At 39.1% G+C, this 15,141-nt stretch overlaps 2 long non-coding RNA genes and 1 pseudogene across 2 annotated transcripts; 2 read left to right on the top strand and 1 right to left on the bottom strand.

Annotated features, from left to right (window-relative positions):
* Positions 1-1,064: 1,064 nt before the first annotated feature.
* On the top strand, positions 1,065-3,027 carry LOC133707276 (uncharacterized). Its single transcript, XR_009845028.1, has 2 exons — positions 1,065-1,991; positions 2,667-3,027. It is a non-coding gene; the product is annotated as an uncharacterized LOC133707276 (long non-coding RNA).
* Positions 3,028-8,465: 5,438 nt separating this feature from the next.
* LOC133707125 (uncharacterized) lies at positions 8,466-10,417 on the top strand. The gene is made up of 2 exons (XR_009844930.1): positions 8,466-9,381; positions 10,057-10,417. It is a non-coding gene; the product is annotated as an uncharacterized LOC133707125 (long non-coding RNA).
* Positions 10,418-11,803: 1,386 nt separating this feature from the next.
* LOC133746341 (uncharacterized) lies at positions 11,804-14,899 on the bottom strand (annotated as a pseudogene).
* Positions 14,900-15,141: the final 242 nt, after the last annotated feature.

The raw sequence follows: 15,141 nt of genomic DNA, 5'->3' as shown, positions 1-15,141 counted from the left end.
AATGGATATACTAATTGTTGGTCTGCACATTATTATATGTTCTCAAATGTGTCGGTGATTTGAAATTTCAGATTTTTTTCATATCAGTTGCATAGATTCAAAGAGATACCTACAAAGGAGGGGAGAAATGCTCCACGAAAAAGAAAGAGCACTGACCAGTGGACAATGATAAGAAATCACTTGTTTTTCAAGATGCTAAACACGCACAATCTTATTATCATCCCTACCAAACCAAACCAAACAAAATTTATACTTATATCAGCATGATGTACTTGAACCATAATTATTAGAGTAATGCTGAGTAAACCACCTCTTTAGATACCACTTACATCTCACCTTATGGGGCAGCTGATATAAAAGAAAGTCCAACCTATCACATAATTTTATTAAATGACGTGGATGTGCCAAATCACTAGCCACATGAGGTGGGATACAGGTGGTATCCAAAAAAATGGTTCACCAAGCATTATTCTAATTATTATAGACAATCAGTTGACCAAGTATATATTACTATTATTTTTCCAAGTATAGTATATTCTTACCACTTGAATGACATCAAATTGAGCTCCTCTTGAGGATGAGGTACTAAGTATTGCAGTGCGTAAGCTTACTACGGAGGAATAGCTCATTAACAGTGCTGCTCATCACGCATGTAATTATCGTCTGATACAAAGATACCATGGTTGAATGAAATCAATGAAAGAAAGAAAAAAGTTAAATACTTGATATATTTAAAGATTTTAAGCTGCTATTCTCAGTCTCTTTTCCGGTGGCTAATATATTGTTCTTATATATAGTTGCAAGGTTATCTCAAGGCCATTTATGGTTGGAAAATTGAACCAAATTAGTAGGAGGATATGTGAGTTTAATCTTTTGCAGGACAGATTGATGTTTTGATATATTGAAAACATGGTACTTTTAAATAATACCACAGGGGATATCATTCACTTGAGATGGATTATAATGTTGAAAACAACATTCACTTCATGATCAAGTATCATAAAGGTGACTCCAAATTGCTAAAAGAGAAATTCATTTATTGAAAACATTAGCATATTGTGTAATACCCGAAAAATTCAAGTTAATTTCCGATGACGTTTTGGAAATGATTTCGTGGTCGTGGACACGAGTACGAAGCTTAGAGGAGTGTGGAATTAGTTCGAACGATTTTATTTTGAAAACTGAACGTTTTAGGGGGGTCAAAGGAGTTGACTTTTTATACATTGGGAAATTGGGAAAACTTCCTTCATGAAAGTTGTAGAGCGCGTCGATACGAGTTCGTGGACATATGGAACGTAATATTCGGAGTTCGTATGAATAAGTTACGAATATTTGAAAATTGGGATTTTCTATAAATATGAAAAAAAATCCGAATATTGCAAATGAGGACAGAATTTCTGGAACTCCAGAAATTTCTCCCCATTTCTCTCCCGAGCCCAGCCGCGACCCCCTCCCTTCGTCACCTTCGTTCTTCCTCATCCGGCCACCGATTGATGTGAAACAAAGTGGGTTTTTCTGGTCTCGACCCCCTTTACGAGTTTGTAGAAGAAATCGAAGTGAAATACGAGCTGTATGAGGCTCTACAAGGTCGAGAAGAGAGCCTCGTCGGAGACGAAATCGCTCTTCCCCACTTTTTCTGGGCTCTACTTTGTCTGGCCATATCTTCCTCTACAGGCCTCCGATCGACCTGATTCCAAAAGCAATTTTTCTCACCGTGAAGTTTTCTACAACTTTCCAGAAGACATCGACTTGAGATAACCATCGTGGTGGCCGCTAGAAGACCGAGAAGCCGCACAGCCGAGCTGGAAATCGTCTTCCTTCGCCACCTTGGTTCTCCCAGCTCCGGCCACTATAGCTCGAGTTCTTTGAGGGCTTTTCTAGCCCAGAGGAAGTAGAAGCTATCCCCAAGAAGGCTTGCAGCGATTTGATCAGGGGTGATCGAATTTTGAAGATTGGGAAACTAGGGTTCTTCGGGTTTCAAAACTTGCGAGGTAAAATTCTACTTTTTGGCTTATAATCTGACTTTGGTGTAGTTATGAAAAGTGAAATTGGAGTTGAGTTGAAGGACTTTGATGTTGGGAGTTTTGTCTAATTTTGACTTTGGATGGGTGGCGGTGCCGCCACTGTGATGGTGGTTTCCGGCGACCTCCGGACACCCCAAGGACAGTTTCTGTCCATTTTTGTGTTCTACGTGTCGATACGATCGTTTGCATATATAATTCATAATTTTTGGATATCGTATGATGAAGTTATGAATTTTTAAGTTTCGATCGATTTCGATCGTTAGATTTGTGATATGTGAAGTTAGGACCGTCAGATGGTCTTGTAGTTTTGATACGATGATCTTATGACTGTCCCAGTGGCTTTGTGTGGTCATGGGCGAAGATCCGACCGTTGGATCTTCGTACAAATGCAAAACGGTGATTAGGGAGGCGATTCGTGAGAATCCGTCAGTCGGATTTTTGTATAAATTTGTGAAGATGTTAGTAAGGACGATTCAGGAAGATCTGACCGTTGGATCTTCGTGATGATTTTTGGGGGGTGATCCTAAAGGCGATCCGTGAGGATCCGACCGTTGGATCATCATTTAATTTCGATCCGACCGTTGGATTGTCGTTTGAGTATGTTTTTGAGCTATTGGCTAAGTTAAGGTCATGTGTGATTAGGTGATTGACGGTCTCCCTTGGGTGAACGATTTCGGTGTGTATTGTGTTGAATTGAAGACGCAGCGGGAATATCGAGGTGAGTAAATCGCACATGGTTCATTCACGAACCGAAATTCGGTGATTTTATTTAATTGAGAAATTGTGGAAATTGTTTTACTAAAATAAATATTTGTTTTAAATTATATGGACTTGATCGACTACGGTCCATAGGTAAGTAAAATGTATTTAAACTATAAAAATGAATTTCTAGATTTTATTGCATGTGAACTATAGTTGGTATTAGTGGTCACTCTTGTGTGGGTGACTACGTATATATATATTTACGTGGAATATATATTGGATGGTGTGATTTACTGAGTTATATTTTGAGCATTACCCTTGGAATATGTGATTTATCTTAGATGTTGTGTTGTCTATGATAATGGGTAATTGAGTAAAGTGCGATAGTTGAGTCGTTGAGATGAATTAAATGAAGAGTCGAGTGAATTGAGAAAAGCAGTCATTCGTAAGGTGAACCTTGGCCCAGGTGACACTTTACGATACAGTTAGAGCTCTAGTCTGTCTGCCGTCATACTGCTTGGGGGATAAACGAGTTATCATATGCCCTTGGGTATGACATGACATACTGAATGGGGTGATTAATATAATTAATCATAAGCCTGTAAGTATGATATACTGAATGGGGTGATTAATATAATTAATCATAAGCCTGTAAGTATAATATACTGCATGGGATGATTTATATAAATAAATCATAAGCCTGTGAGTATATATTGAGTAAGAAGTTGTTTATTATTGAGTAGTCATGATGAGATGTGAGTTGATTGACGCTTGAAGTGATGTTGTACACTTCAATTCTTATGCAAAACAAAATTAAAATGTGCTTGAGTTGATTTTGTTACTTTAAATCGTGCAATCCTTTCATTTACTCATACGAGCTTTGCAAAAAGCTTACCGGGTTTGTATTGTTGCAATCCCGGTACACTATTCAAACGGTGTAGCGGGTAATCCTGCAGGTCAGGAGAATCAGGACGGTGATCGTGCGGGTTAGAGAATTTGTTTTAGTTTTACAGCAATTGTAATTGTGAGGTGAGTTATGCTCATTTGAGCCTTACAATATAATTTGGTGAGAGTGTGCTGTAATAAACAAATTTGAGATTTGGTTTATGTAATATCGAGCGATGTGAGGTGTGGTTGTTTTGAGAAAAAAATTCAGGTTGTATTTATGTGAGTTGTATTAATTCATGTTTCGGATTTTTAATTGTATTTAAAATTCGGGGCGTGACAGTTTGGTATCAGAGCGTAAGGTACATATTTGGTGATAACCAGTACCTCCCGAGTGATGGCCCGTCTGTAGCGGATCCCCATCATATACTCTTCGGTACTGGTATAATCATTGGGTATGTCTTAGTATGGGGTCTAGACAACGTGTAAGTCCGTAGGACGGTAGAGTTGTCTACTAAGTTCGTATTAGAATAAGTTTAGTTTCCGCGAGTTGTGATCTTCGAGGAATAGGAACCTCTGGATTTAACTCTGATGAGTCGGTGAGGTAGAGGTCGAGTCTGATGTAGGGACAGGATCTTTCTATGGAGACAGTTGAGGATGAGGTGGAGGCATTAGAGGTTGAGTTGCCTAGTCTACCTGTAGTTGATGTGATGGATGTTATTCTTGGGTTGAAATGGTGAAAGAGATTGAGACCCTAGGAATAGTTGAAAAGAGAATTGATCTCACCAACTCAAGATGATAGGAGTGTGAGAGATTATGAGACAGAATTCTCAAGACTATATTGGTGTTCGAGTGTAGTGATGTAATTTGGGAGATACTTATGTTACCTTTAATAAGGGTAGTATGTTAAGTGATCATGGCATAGGTTGACTTTGTAAGTGAAGTGGTGGAGTTTGTGTAGCTTCTTTGAGTTATAACCTTTGAGGAATGGGAACCTTTGGATTAAACTCTGGTGGAGTTATTGAGGATGGTTTTCACGAAAAACAGTATCCTTATGTGCATTGTAGTCGTTGGTTGTTGGGGTCATGGTGTTTGACCAATGCTTGTATCTAAAGTCGTTACGAGTATTTGACTAGTAGTTGTGATACTTTCCATTAGTTGGATATGCAGATGTTTTGAGTTGAAGAATACTTAGCCGTTATTGGTTGCTTAGTGATGGAATTGTGTTATAATGGAGCATTCATTCATGCACAGTTGTTTGGTGTTTAGGATAGCTACTATATATTAGCTAAATGTCAGGGTGTGGTTTGAGGTCTGCGGATGGTATTGGAAATTATTGTGGGTGCTGCTTCACTGACTATTGTTGAGTAGTAATGCATAATTCGTTGTTACTATGATGGATTTTGTGTATGGTTGACTTATGGAAAGATTGATATGACCTCGTGATAGGATTGACTATGAAGAGACATTGTGTTGATGTATGAGCTTAGGTAATAACGTTGTTTTCAACTCTAGGAGTGCTAGGGTTGTATAACTAATTTATGAGGCCAGATACTGTTGTGAGGACAGATTATGGATTATGACGTGGTTAGTGTGAAGTGCTATAATCACAGAATTTTGACCACTAGATGTTGACTTACCACCAAATGAGCAGTGAGGTGATTCGTGGGTGAGATACCGAGTGTTGTACCAGTATCGATTAGTGGATGCTAAGATGGTACATATTGCTTGTTGAAGCAATTGATAGATGGGATGATCGAGATTTTTTTTAGAGTTGTAAGTGTAACTCTAAAGATGTGGGTTTTCCTAACTAACTCAGGAAGTGTTTAGCTTTATTAATCCCTAATTCTAGCGACGAAATTATTGTGTTTGGTTTGACTCAGAGGATACTAGCTTGACCTCTGTGTGACTTAATTGATTGCTAGGTTTTGAGTGATTGTTTTTATTGCATCATTATGAAAGATGTGTGCAGTAGAGTTGTTTATGGTTTTGAAAATAGTATTGGGTGACCAAGGTTCGATCCTTGGTGTTGTTGTTGGTTAAACAAAAAGAAAAGAAAACATGCACACCATCTTATTGATTTTACATTACAAAAAAAAAAAAAAAAAAAAAAAAAAAAAGGAAAACGAGGACTATGCTATACTAAGCCTAGTCAGCAGCTCCGGATGGATTGAGGCTGAGCTCAAGAGAAACGTTTGAGCCACTGTGGTAACCGCCTGAGCCACCAGAATAGTAACCAAAAGCGCTACCTTCCTCGGAAGTAGCCTTCAGGTTACCAAAGACGTCCTCGCCGTGCACGGGGAACAGAGGAAGAGTTTGAACCTCCTGGTGATCTCCTCCTCGTTGTTGCAGGGATGTTTGTCCTCCTGTTGTGCCAAAAGAGTTGTACTGGTATTAGTGTTGAAGTGTGAGGAAGAATATGAAACAAAATTTAAATCAAGAAATCCTTCATTACCAGTAGAATAGGTGGAACCAAAGTTGAGATCAATGGATCTACCATCATCAGTAGAACTAGTGGACCCAAAATTGATGTCAATGGATCCACCAGCTGGCCCAAAATTGATGTCGATGGATCCACCAGCACCAGTAGAACCAGTGGACCCAAAATTGAGATCGATGGATCCACCAGTACCAAGAGAACTAGTTCCCATGGGCACTGGAGCAGCCTGATTACACCTATTCATCTGCTTCTCTCGAGCCCTGACGTTCTGGAACCAAAAGTAAATGTTCTTACCCTCAACATGTCCATACTGGTTCAGCTGGAGGCAGATCTCGTGAATGTGCTCTGTAGATGGGCACTTAAATCCCTTGACGTAATAAAGATCCTTGAGGATTCTTATTTGTTCTGGAGTAGGAATCCATCTGGTACGGCTTCGCCAGAAATCCATGTTGGCACTACTTCCAGCTGCTTGGGTGTTTCCTCCCTCCTCTGTTGGTTGCTGTTGTTGTGGTTCCATTTGTTGCGGGGTTTGGAGCTCCATTAGTTGCAGAGTTCGTGGCTCTTGGGTCATGGAGTGAGAGGATGTGAAAATCGAGGAATACATGGTTTAGTGTTTGAGGGAGATTTTGTTAGAAGGATTGGAGTTGTTGAACTGGTGATTGGAGATCTGAGATTCTCAGAGGAAAGATGAGATCGAATCTTCAAATGGAAGAAAAGATCTGAGAAAGAAGGATTGAAGATTTGGAGGAAAAGATTGAAGATCTGAAAGTTCAGAGGAAAGATGGGATTGAATCAACTAGATGGGAGTGAAGATCAGAAGAGAAGGATTGAAATTGATGAAGAAAGGATTTGAGTTTCGAGAGGAAGGCTGCAGAGTTTGAGAGAGAATGGCTGGGAAAATTTCTTTTCTTTGGTGTGAACAGTTTTTCTCCAGGATGCACCTATTTATAGAACGAGGTGAGCAGATCTCCACCGTTGGATGGACGATCTCTGAGATTCAATCTACGCGTTGGATTAAAGTCATCCGAAAACCCGGAAAAGTTGTTGGCGCGTGGAGAGCGTGTAAGGGGACAGGCCGAACCTCGAGACGCTGTGGCAGACAGCTTTAGCCGAAAGTGATTTGCTTTCCGTAAATCACGGAAGAGACGTGTCGTGGCACGTGGAGTGTACCGACAGTTTGTTGTTATTCTATCGCTTATGATAGAATAAATAAAAGAAGTTGCATGGATAGTAACGAGAGCAGCTGGTGCTCTAGTGGTTGAAGAGCAAAGCTCTTGTACAAGAGGTCAGAGGTTCGAACCTTGCCTCTCGTTTATTTTTATTATGTTCGCTTATGACATAATAAGTATAACATTTGTACACATTATATTAAGCACAGCTTGTGCTCCAGTGGTTGGGGGACAAAGGTTTCGTGCGGCAGGTTGAGGTTTCGAACCTTGCCTCCCCCGTTATTTTATTTATGTCGCTTATGACATAATAAATATAACACGTGAGCATATATTAATGAAGGCAGCTCTTGCTTCAGTGGTTGGGAGCAAAACCTTCGTGTTCGAGGTCGGGAGTTCGAACCTTACCTCTTACAAATATTTTTGGATCTCGTATATGCTTGATATACGGACGTATATACGGTATGTACGGTATACATACGTATATACGGTCTGTACGGTATGCATACGTATATACAGTTGTACGGTATGCATACGTATATACAGTCTGTATGGTATGCATACGTATATACGGTATACCTACGGTATGTACAATTTCATACCGTAGCCGAGCTACAAATTTGTAGGCCCAAATAGTAAGCCCAAATGTTAGGCCCAAATAGTAAGCCCAATTGTTCGGCCCGAATGGTAGGCCCAAATGTTAAACCCAAATTGGTTTGGGCCGGTTCGAAATGTGGATGGTTCGGTTTCTTCGGCCCAAATGGCCAGCCCTAGTGCTTAGCCCAAGGATTGAGCAAGCCCAAGTCATCATCACTGGGTGACATAATTTATTTGCGTGCTTTTGGGGATGATTTGTTTTGAGTGATGCTAATTGAGTAGCGAAACGCTTTGTGGGAGTGTTTACTGTGCTTGTATGCCAGTACAGGGTGAAGATCTATGTGAGGATCCATGAGATAATCTCTGTGAAGATCTAAGTGATGATCTATGTGATGATCCATGTGATGATTTTGTGTAATTGATGTGGAGTGATGTTGAGCAGTTGTGTTGTGAGTTTACGTTTGTGATGAAAGGATTTAGTGGCCATAGGAATGTATTTTTATACAAAGGGCTGAGGCTTTGTAGATTACTACAGATTTGGAAAAGATGGAGATTCTATAGTTAGGTCAACCTTAATCGAGAGGAATTGATTTACGCTTAAATTTCGGGACGAAATTTCTTTAAGGAGGGTAGATTGTAATACCCGAAAAATTCAAGTTAATTTCCGATGACGTTTTGGAAATGATTTCGTGGTCGTGGACACGAGTACGAAGCTTAGAGGAGTGTGGAATTAGTTCGAACGATTTTATTTTGAAAACTGAACGTTTTAGGGGGGTCAAAGGAGTTGACTTTTTATACATTGGGAAATTGGGAAAACTTCCTTCATGAAAGTTGTAGAGCGCGTCGATACGAGTTCGTGGACATATGGAACGTAATATTCGGAGTTCGTATGAATAAGTTACGAATATTTGAAAATTGGGATTTTCTATAAATATGAAAAAAAATCCGAATATTGCAAATGAGGACAGAATTTCTGGAACTCCAGAAATTTCTCCCCATTTCTCTCCCGAGCCCAGCCGCGACCCCCTCCCTTCGTCACCTTCGTTCTTCCTCATCCGGCCACCGATTGATGTGAAACAAAGTGGGTTTTTCTGGTCTCGACCCCCTTTACGAGTTTGTAGAAGAAATCGAAGTGAAATACGAGCTGTATGAGGCTCTACAAGGTCGAGAAGAGAGCCTCGTCGGAGACGAAATCGCTCTTCCCCACTTTTTCTGGGCTCTACTTTGTCTGGCCATATCTTCCTCTACAGGCCTCCGATCGACCTGATTCCAAAAGCAATTTTTCTCACCGTGAAGTTTTCTACAACTTTCCAGAAGACATCGACTTGAGATAACCATCGTGGTGGCCGCTAGAAGACCGAGAAGCCGCACAGCCGAGCTGGAAATCGTCTTCCTTCGCCACCTTGGTTCTCCCAGCTCCGGCCACTATAGCTCGAGTTCTTTGAGGGCTTTTCTAGCCCAGAGGAAGTAGAAGCTATCCCCAAGAAGGCTTGCAGCGATTTGATCAGGGGTGATCGAATTTTGAAGATTGGGAAACTAGGGTTCTTCGGGTTTCAAAACTTGCGAGGTAAAATTCTACTTTTTGGCTTATAATCTGACTTTGGTGTAGTTATGAAAAGTGAAATTGGAGTTGAGTTGAAGGACTTTGATGTTGGGAGTTTTGTCTAATTTTGACTTTGGATGGGTGGCGGTGCCGCCACTGTGATGGTGGTTTCCGGCGACCTCCGGACACCCCAAGGACAGTTTCTGTCCATTTTTGTGTTCTACGTGTCGATACGATCGTTTGCATATATAATTCATAATTTTTGGATATCGTATGATGAAGTTATGAATTTTTAAGTTTCGATCGATTTCGATCGTTAGATTTGTGATATGTGAAGTTAGGACCGTCAGATGGTCTTGTAGTTTTGATACGATGATCTTATGACTGTCCCAGTGGCTTTGTGTGGTCATGGGCGAAGATCCGACCGTTGGATCTTCGTACAAATGCAAAACGGTGATTAGGGAGGCGATTCGTGAGAATCCGTCAGTCGGATTTTTGTATAAATTTGTGAAGATGTTAGTAAGGACGATTCAGGAAGATCTGACCGTTGGATCTTCGTGATGATTTTTGGGGGGTGATCCTAAAGGCGATCCGTGAGGATCCGACCGTTGGATCATCATTTAATTTCGATCCGACCGTTGGATTGTCGTTTGAGTATGTTTTTGAGCTATTGGCTAAGTTAAGGTCATGTGTGATTAGGTGATTGACGGTCTCCCTTGGGTGAACGATTTCGGTGTGTATTGTGTTGAATTGAAGACGCAGCGGGAATATCGAGGTGAGTAAATCGCACATGGTTCATTCACGAACCGAAATTCGGTGATTTTATTTAATTGAGAAATTGTGGAAATTGTTTTACTAAAATAAATATTTGTTTTAAATTATATGGACTTGATCGACTACGGTCCATAGGTAAGTAAAATGTATTTAAACTATAAAAATGAATTTCTAGATTTTATTGCATGTGAACTATAGTTGGTATTAGTGGTCACTCTTGTGTGGGTGACTACGTATATATATATTTACGTGGAATATATATTGGATGGTGTGATTTACTGAGTTATATTTTGAGCATTACCCTTGGAATATGTGATTTATCTTAGATGTTGTGTTGTCTATGATAATGGGTAATTGAGTAAAGTGCGATAGTTGAGTCGTTGAGATGAATTAAATGAAGAGTCGAGTGAATTGAGAAAAGCAGTCATTCGTAAGGTGAACCTTGGCCCAGGTGACACTTTACGATACAGTTAGAGCTCTAGTCTGTCTGCCGTCATACTGCTTGGGGGATAAACGAGTTATCATATGCCCTTGGGTATGACATGACATACTGAATGGGGTGATTAATATAATTAATCATAAGCCTGTAAGTATGATATACTGAATGGGGTGATTAATATAATTAATCATAAGCCTGTAAGTATAATATACTGCATGGGATGATTTATATAAATAAATCATAAGCCTGTGAGTATATATTGAGTAAGAAGTTGTTTATTATTGAGTAGTCATGATGAGATGTGAGTTGATTGACGCTTGAAGTGATGTTGTACACTTCAATTCTTATGCAAAACAAAATTAAAATGTGCTTGAGTTGATTTTGTTACTTTAAATCGTGCAATCCTTTCATTTACTCATACGAGCTTTGCAAAAAGCTTACCGGGTTTGTATTGTTGCAATCCCGGTACACTATTCAAACGGTGTAGCGGGTAATCCTGCAGGTCAGGAGAATCAGGACGGTGATCGTGCGGGTTAGAGAATTTGTTTTAGTTTTACAGCAATTGTAATTGTGAGGTGAGTTATGCTCATTTGAGCCTTACAATATAATTTGGTGAGAGTGTGCTGTAATAAACAAATTTGAGATTTGGTTTATGTAATATCGAGCGATGTGAGGTGTGGTTGTTTTGAGAAAAAAATTCAGGTTGTATTTATGTGAGTTGTATTAATTCATGTTTCGGATTTTTAATTGTATTTAAAATTCGGGGCGTGACATATTGCCTTCATAAAGACACTCAAGATTGGATCTCAACCAGATTTCAACATGACATACTTGAGTTCTGATGACCATGCTAAACACATTCATTCTCTAGCATCAGAAGACTGTACTTCCAACTACAGTTGAAGCAATGAAATCTTCATTTAATCCTAACCAGATAATCATATCTAAATCCTCTTTGAGATTCGCGATCTCAAAACCTATACTCCAATGTATGTCCTCCGAACTCCCATTTTGGATCAAGGTCATCATGAATGACCAAATCTTCCTTTTCAGGTCCAAATTCAATGCATGCCAACCACACAGTGAAAGCACCGATATGCATTCTAAAACTATTGACTGTATCCAACCTTGCCTAGCCCGAGTATTCTTACACACTCCCCATAATGATTCATATCCATAGCCTGAACTTATTCCCCAGGAATAGTGCTCAGATACAGGAAATCATAGTTCATAAACATAGTTTTCAGAACAAGTAGCAAATCAGATGGAGATCACAAGATTTATTAACAAAGCAAGTAGTTTCTTTTTTCCCAAATATTCAATGTAATTAACATACACTAACAGAACATTGATTTTCTTCCTTGAATTCTCCAGGCACGTAGAGAAATATAAAGTCAGATACCATGTTTTCCAAGAAAAGTGAGAATTAGCTGATTAATTTGCTCTGGAAGTTGTTCTTGCACGAAATGATTCCCTTCTGCAATGTATTTAATGTCCAAATCAGGCACAAATTGCTTCACTGCCCCAGTTCGTATGTAATCTCCAAACCCCGGAATCTTTAAGATGTAGTCTTTCTCACCCATGACAAGCAGTGTTGGAGCAGAGACTTTTGGATCAGTATAACCGCAGTCCACTGCTAAACACCTACATCAATGAAAACAATTCAAAAACAATTAATTATGCTGATGGAGATATTCTACTTCATATAGAATTATGATTATATGATTCTATTTGTTTTGTTTTTTGGTTATTTTGAGAAAATTATGAAATCAGTACACCAAGCGTTCTTATCCTAGGGGCTAAAGGAAAATAATTGAACATGATTAGGACTGAGTAAATGCAACAGTTGTGTTTCTTCCTGCCGGTATGGAATTTGCAATGGAAAACGGAATCCAGACTTCTCATAAAGAGATGCATAGACTGAAAGATCTTCTTCAGAGAACCATGGTGGTAGAGGAATAGCTGGATCAAACAAATCCATGATCTCTTGATCCTTAGCAGCTACTGGAACCTCACTTCCACAGAAGAGAATGTAGATGTTCCTTATCACTGACTTAACATCAAAGCGGCCAAAATCTGCTTCTGCCCTCCCAGCTGGCTCCTGAATTAGGTAACAACTTAATTAGCATATGCATATGTGATAACTCAGCTTTGGAAATGATCAGAACCGATGCAGATCTAGGGAAAAGAGCTGTCGATCAAGAAAATGACAAGATGTTTTATACCTGCCACCTTGATACATAGAAACCTTCAGGAAGAAGATGATTTTGGACAGCAGTCGGACCTGGTAGCATAAAAGGAACACCTAGTGATATAAGACCAGCTACTCGATCAGGATGGAGAGCAGCTACTATGTATGCAGGCATAGCTCCAAATTCCTTACCAACAAGGAAAGCCTGGTCATTATTCAACTGGGTTCGAATTTTTTTGGCTATATGGATTTGAAAATTCTAAAATTACTTCACTATTTATCTTGCTTAACTGGGTTTGAACACAAATTAATTCTAAGAAACACTACTAGACACACACACAGATACACATTACCTTGTTAATGGCCAAAGAATCCAAAAGGCCAAGAACCTCTTCAACAAGGTCATTAAAAGTAGCCTTTTCAGGCTCAGCTGGCTGCTCAGAAAGTCCATATCGATCCCCTGCAATCATAGGCAATTGCCCGGTAGCCATTGTTGGCAACAGCAACCATTTGGTGCCTCCACGAGTACCATATTTCTGGAAATCCATGCAGGAAAAGCACCACCTTTGGACCTGCATATCAGAGATTAATCAATGCTTATCATTAATTATAATTATTTGTTATACTCGGTGGAAAAAGTAAATCAATTTAGAGCTGATCTGGGAATAATATTGGATCGATCATCTACATACGCACCACTTCCAATTTCAGCTACATGAAGCTTTAGTCCTCCTACTTCCACATACTTGTGCTCGATCTTTTCCATGAGAGATCGACAGAAACAATCAAATATTGTTTGATCCAGCTAGAGCAGAGAAACAAAGTAAAGCAAGAATCAGACTTGTAAGGAGATTGAAAGCTTAAAGCCATTGCTTCTTAGAGTCAACCTGCAGAGTTTACTTGCCTAATTTTATAATAATTTTGTCCTTTATAAAATTCAGTTCCCCAAAACGAGATGTATGCTGAGATTAGGGAGCTACTGTAAAACTAAAGTAAGATTGTACTCAATCTAAGAACACAAAACATAATTAGATTAACATAAGCATAACACTACGATGAACAAAATATAAATCATGTATACCAACTTGAATTAGTCATGATAGATCTTCTCCTCTATCCAATCCTGTATGCAAACTTTTATGGGGCAAAGCTTATGAATCGCGTGGTGATTGATAGAGCAGGGATCTAAGACTTTTATAGGCATCAAGGACTAGGTACCTCCCATAAAGGATTCTTAGTCCTAATTAATGTAGGCCTTTGTCAAACTATTTCATGTACATTTAGGATTACTCTATAATTAAGTAATCAACAATATATACCGTATTCAGTACTGATTATACATAAAGAGGTCATAAAACTTGAATAATCAAAGCATTGTTGTCTAATTACGTATTCTGCAAATAAGGTAGCTAAGTTGTTGTGGTCCATAGTGAACATTGATAAGTCCATATTAATTCTTACAGCTACTGCACCGCATCAATATGGAACGGTAGCTAGCCTCTAGTCTATGGTAGATGAAGTAATCATTCATAGCTAACAAGAAAAGACAAAATATATAGAATAATGGTCATCCCAAGATATCAATCTACAATGAAATTGCCATTTTTTTTTCCTTTTAAATTTCTCTTCTGAATGCAGGCCAATACGTGGGTGGTTATTTGGAAATAAGCTTAAACTATATTTGGTATGCAATAGACCAGATATTGACCATAAATACTTTGGCTCTACAGAAATATGGTGTTGCTATTGTAACCAAAAAAAACAAGAAATATGGTGTTGCTATTCTATGAGGGTGCAGGGCTTTGCTATTGATCTCCACTTTATAATTAATTACAGTATTTTTCTAAGTATAGATATGAACTTATTTACTAGTTGTTGGTCTGCACACTCATTTTGGTAATTAATTAGGCTCTTCTTTGTTATTAATTAGGCTCTTCTTCGGTATTTTCACTCTGATTTTGAATTTCAGATTTTTTTTTTTCTTTCATATCAATCCCATACGTACGGCCCTTTATGAAGGAGCAAATGAAAACAAAAGTGCACTCACCATCACCAGTGGACAAGCACAAGAACCTGGATCACATCAGATCGAGCTCCTCTTGAGAATGCATAGGGTGCTGAAGTTTTGTGGGGTGGACGATTTGACATTGAAAAAAAAAAAAAAAACTAAAATCGGCCATTACTGCACTGGACTGACGAGAAGAGATCGAAATCGGACTGAACCAGCTAATCGGTGTCAGAAACAAAATTGAAACGGTCATCTCGGTGCCCGTTTTCGTTTTATACATTAATGAAACCGGTTCAGCCAAACCTAACCGATTTTTCTGTATTTAGTTAATATTTTAATGGATTGTGTTCAAGGCAGATGTCATACTCCTCA

This window comes from Rosa rugosa, chromosome 4, assembly GCF_958449725.1.
Source record: "Rosa rugosa chromosome 4, drRosRugo1.1, whole genome shotgun sequence".
In the NCBI taxonomy this organism is placed as follows: Eukaryota; Viridiplantae; Streptophyta; class Magnoliopsida; order Rosales; family Rosaceae; genus Rosa; species Rosa rugosa.
This window is presented reverse-complemented; position numbering and strand designations above follow the sequence as displayed.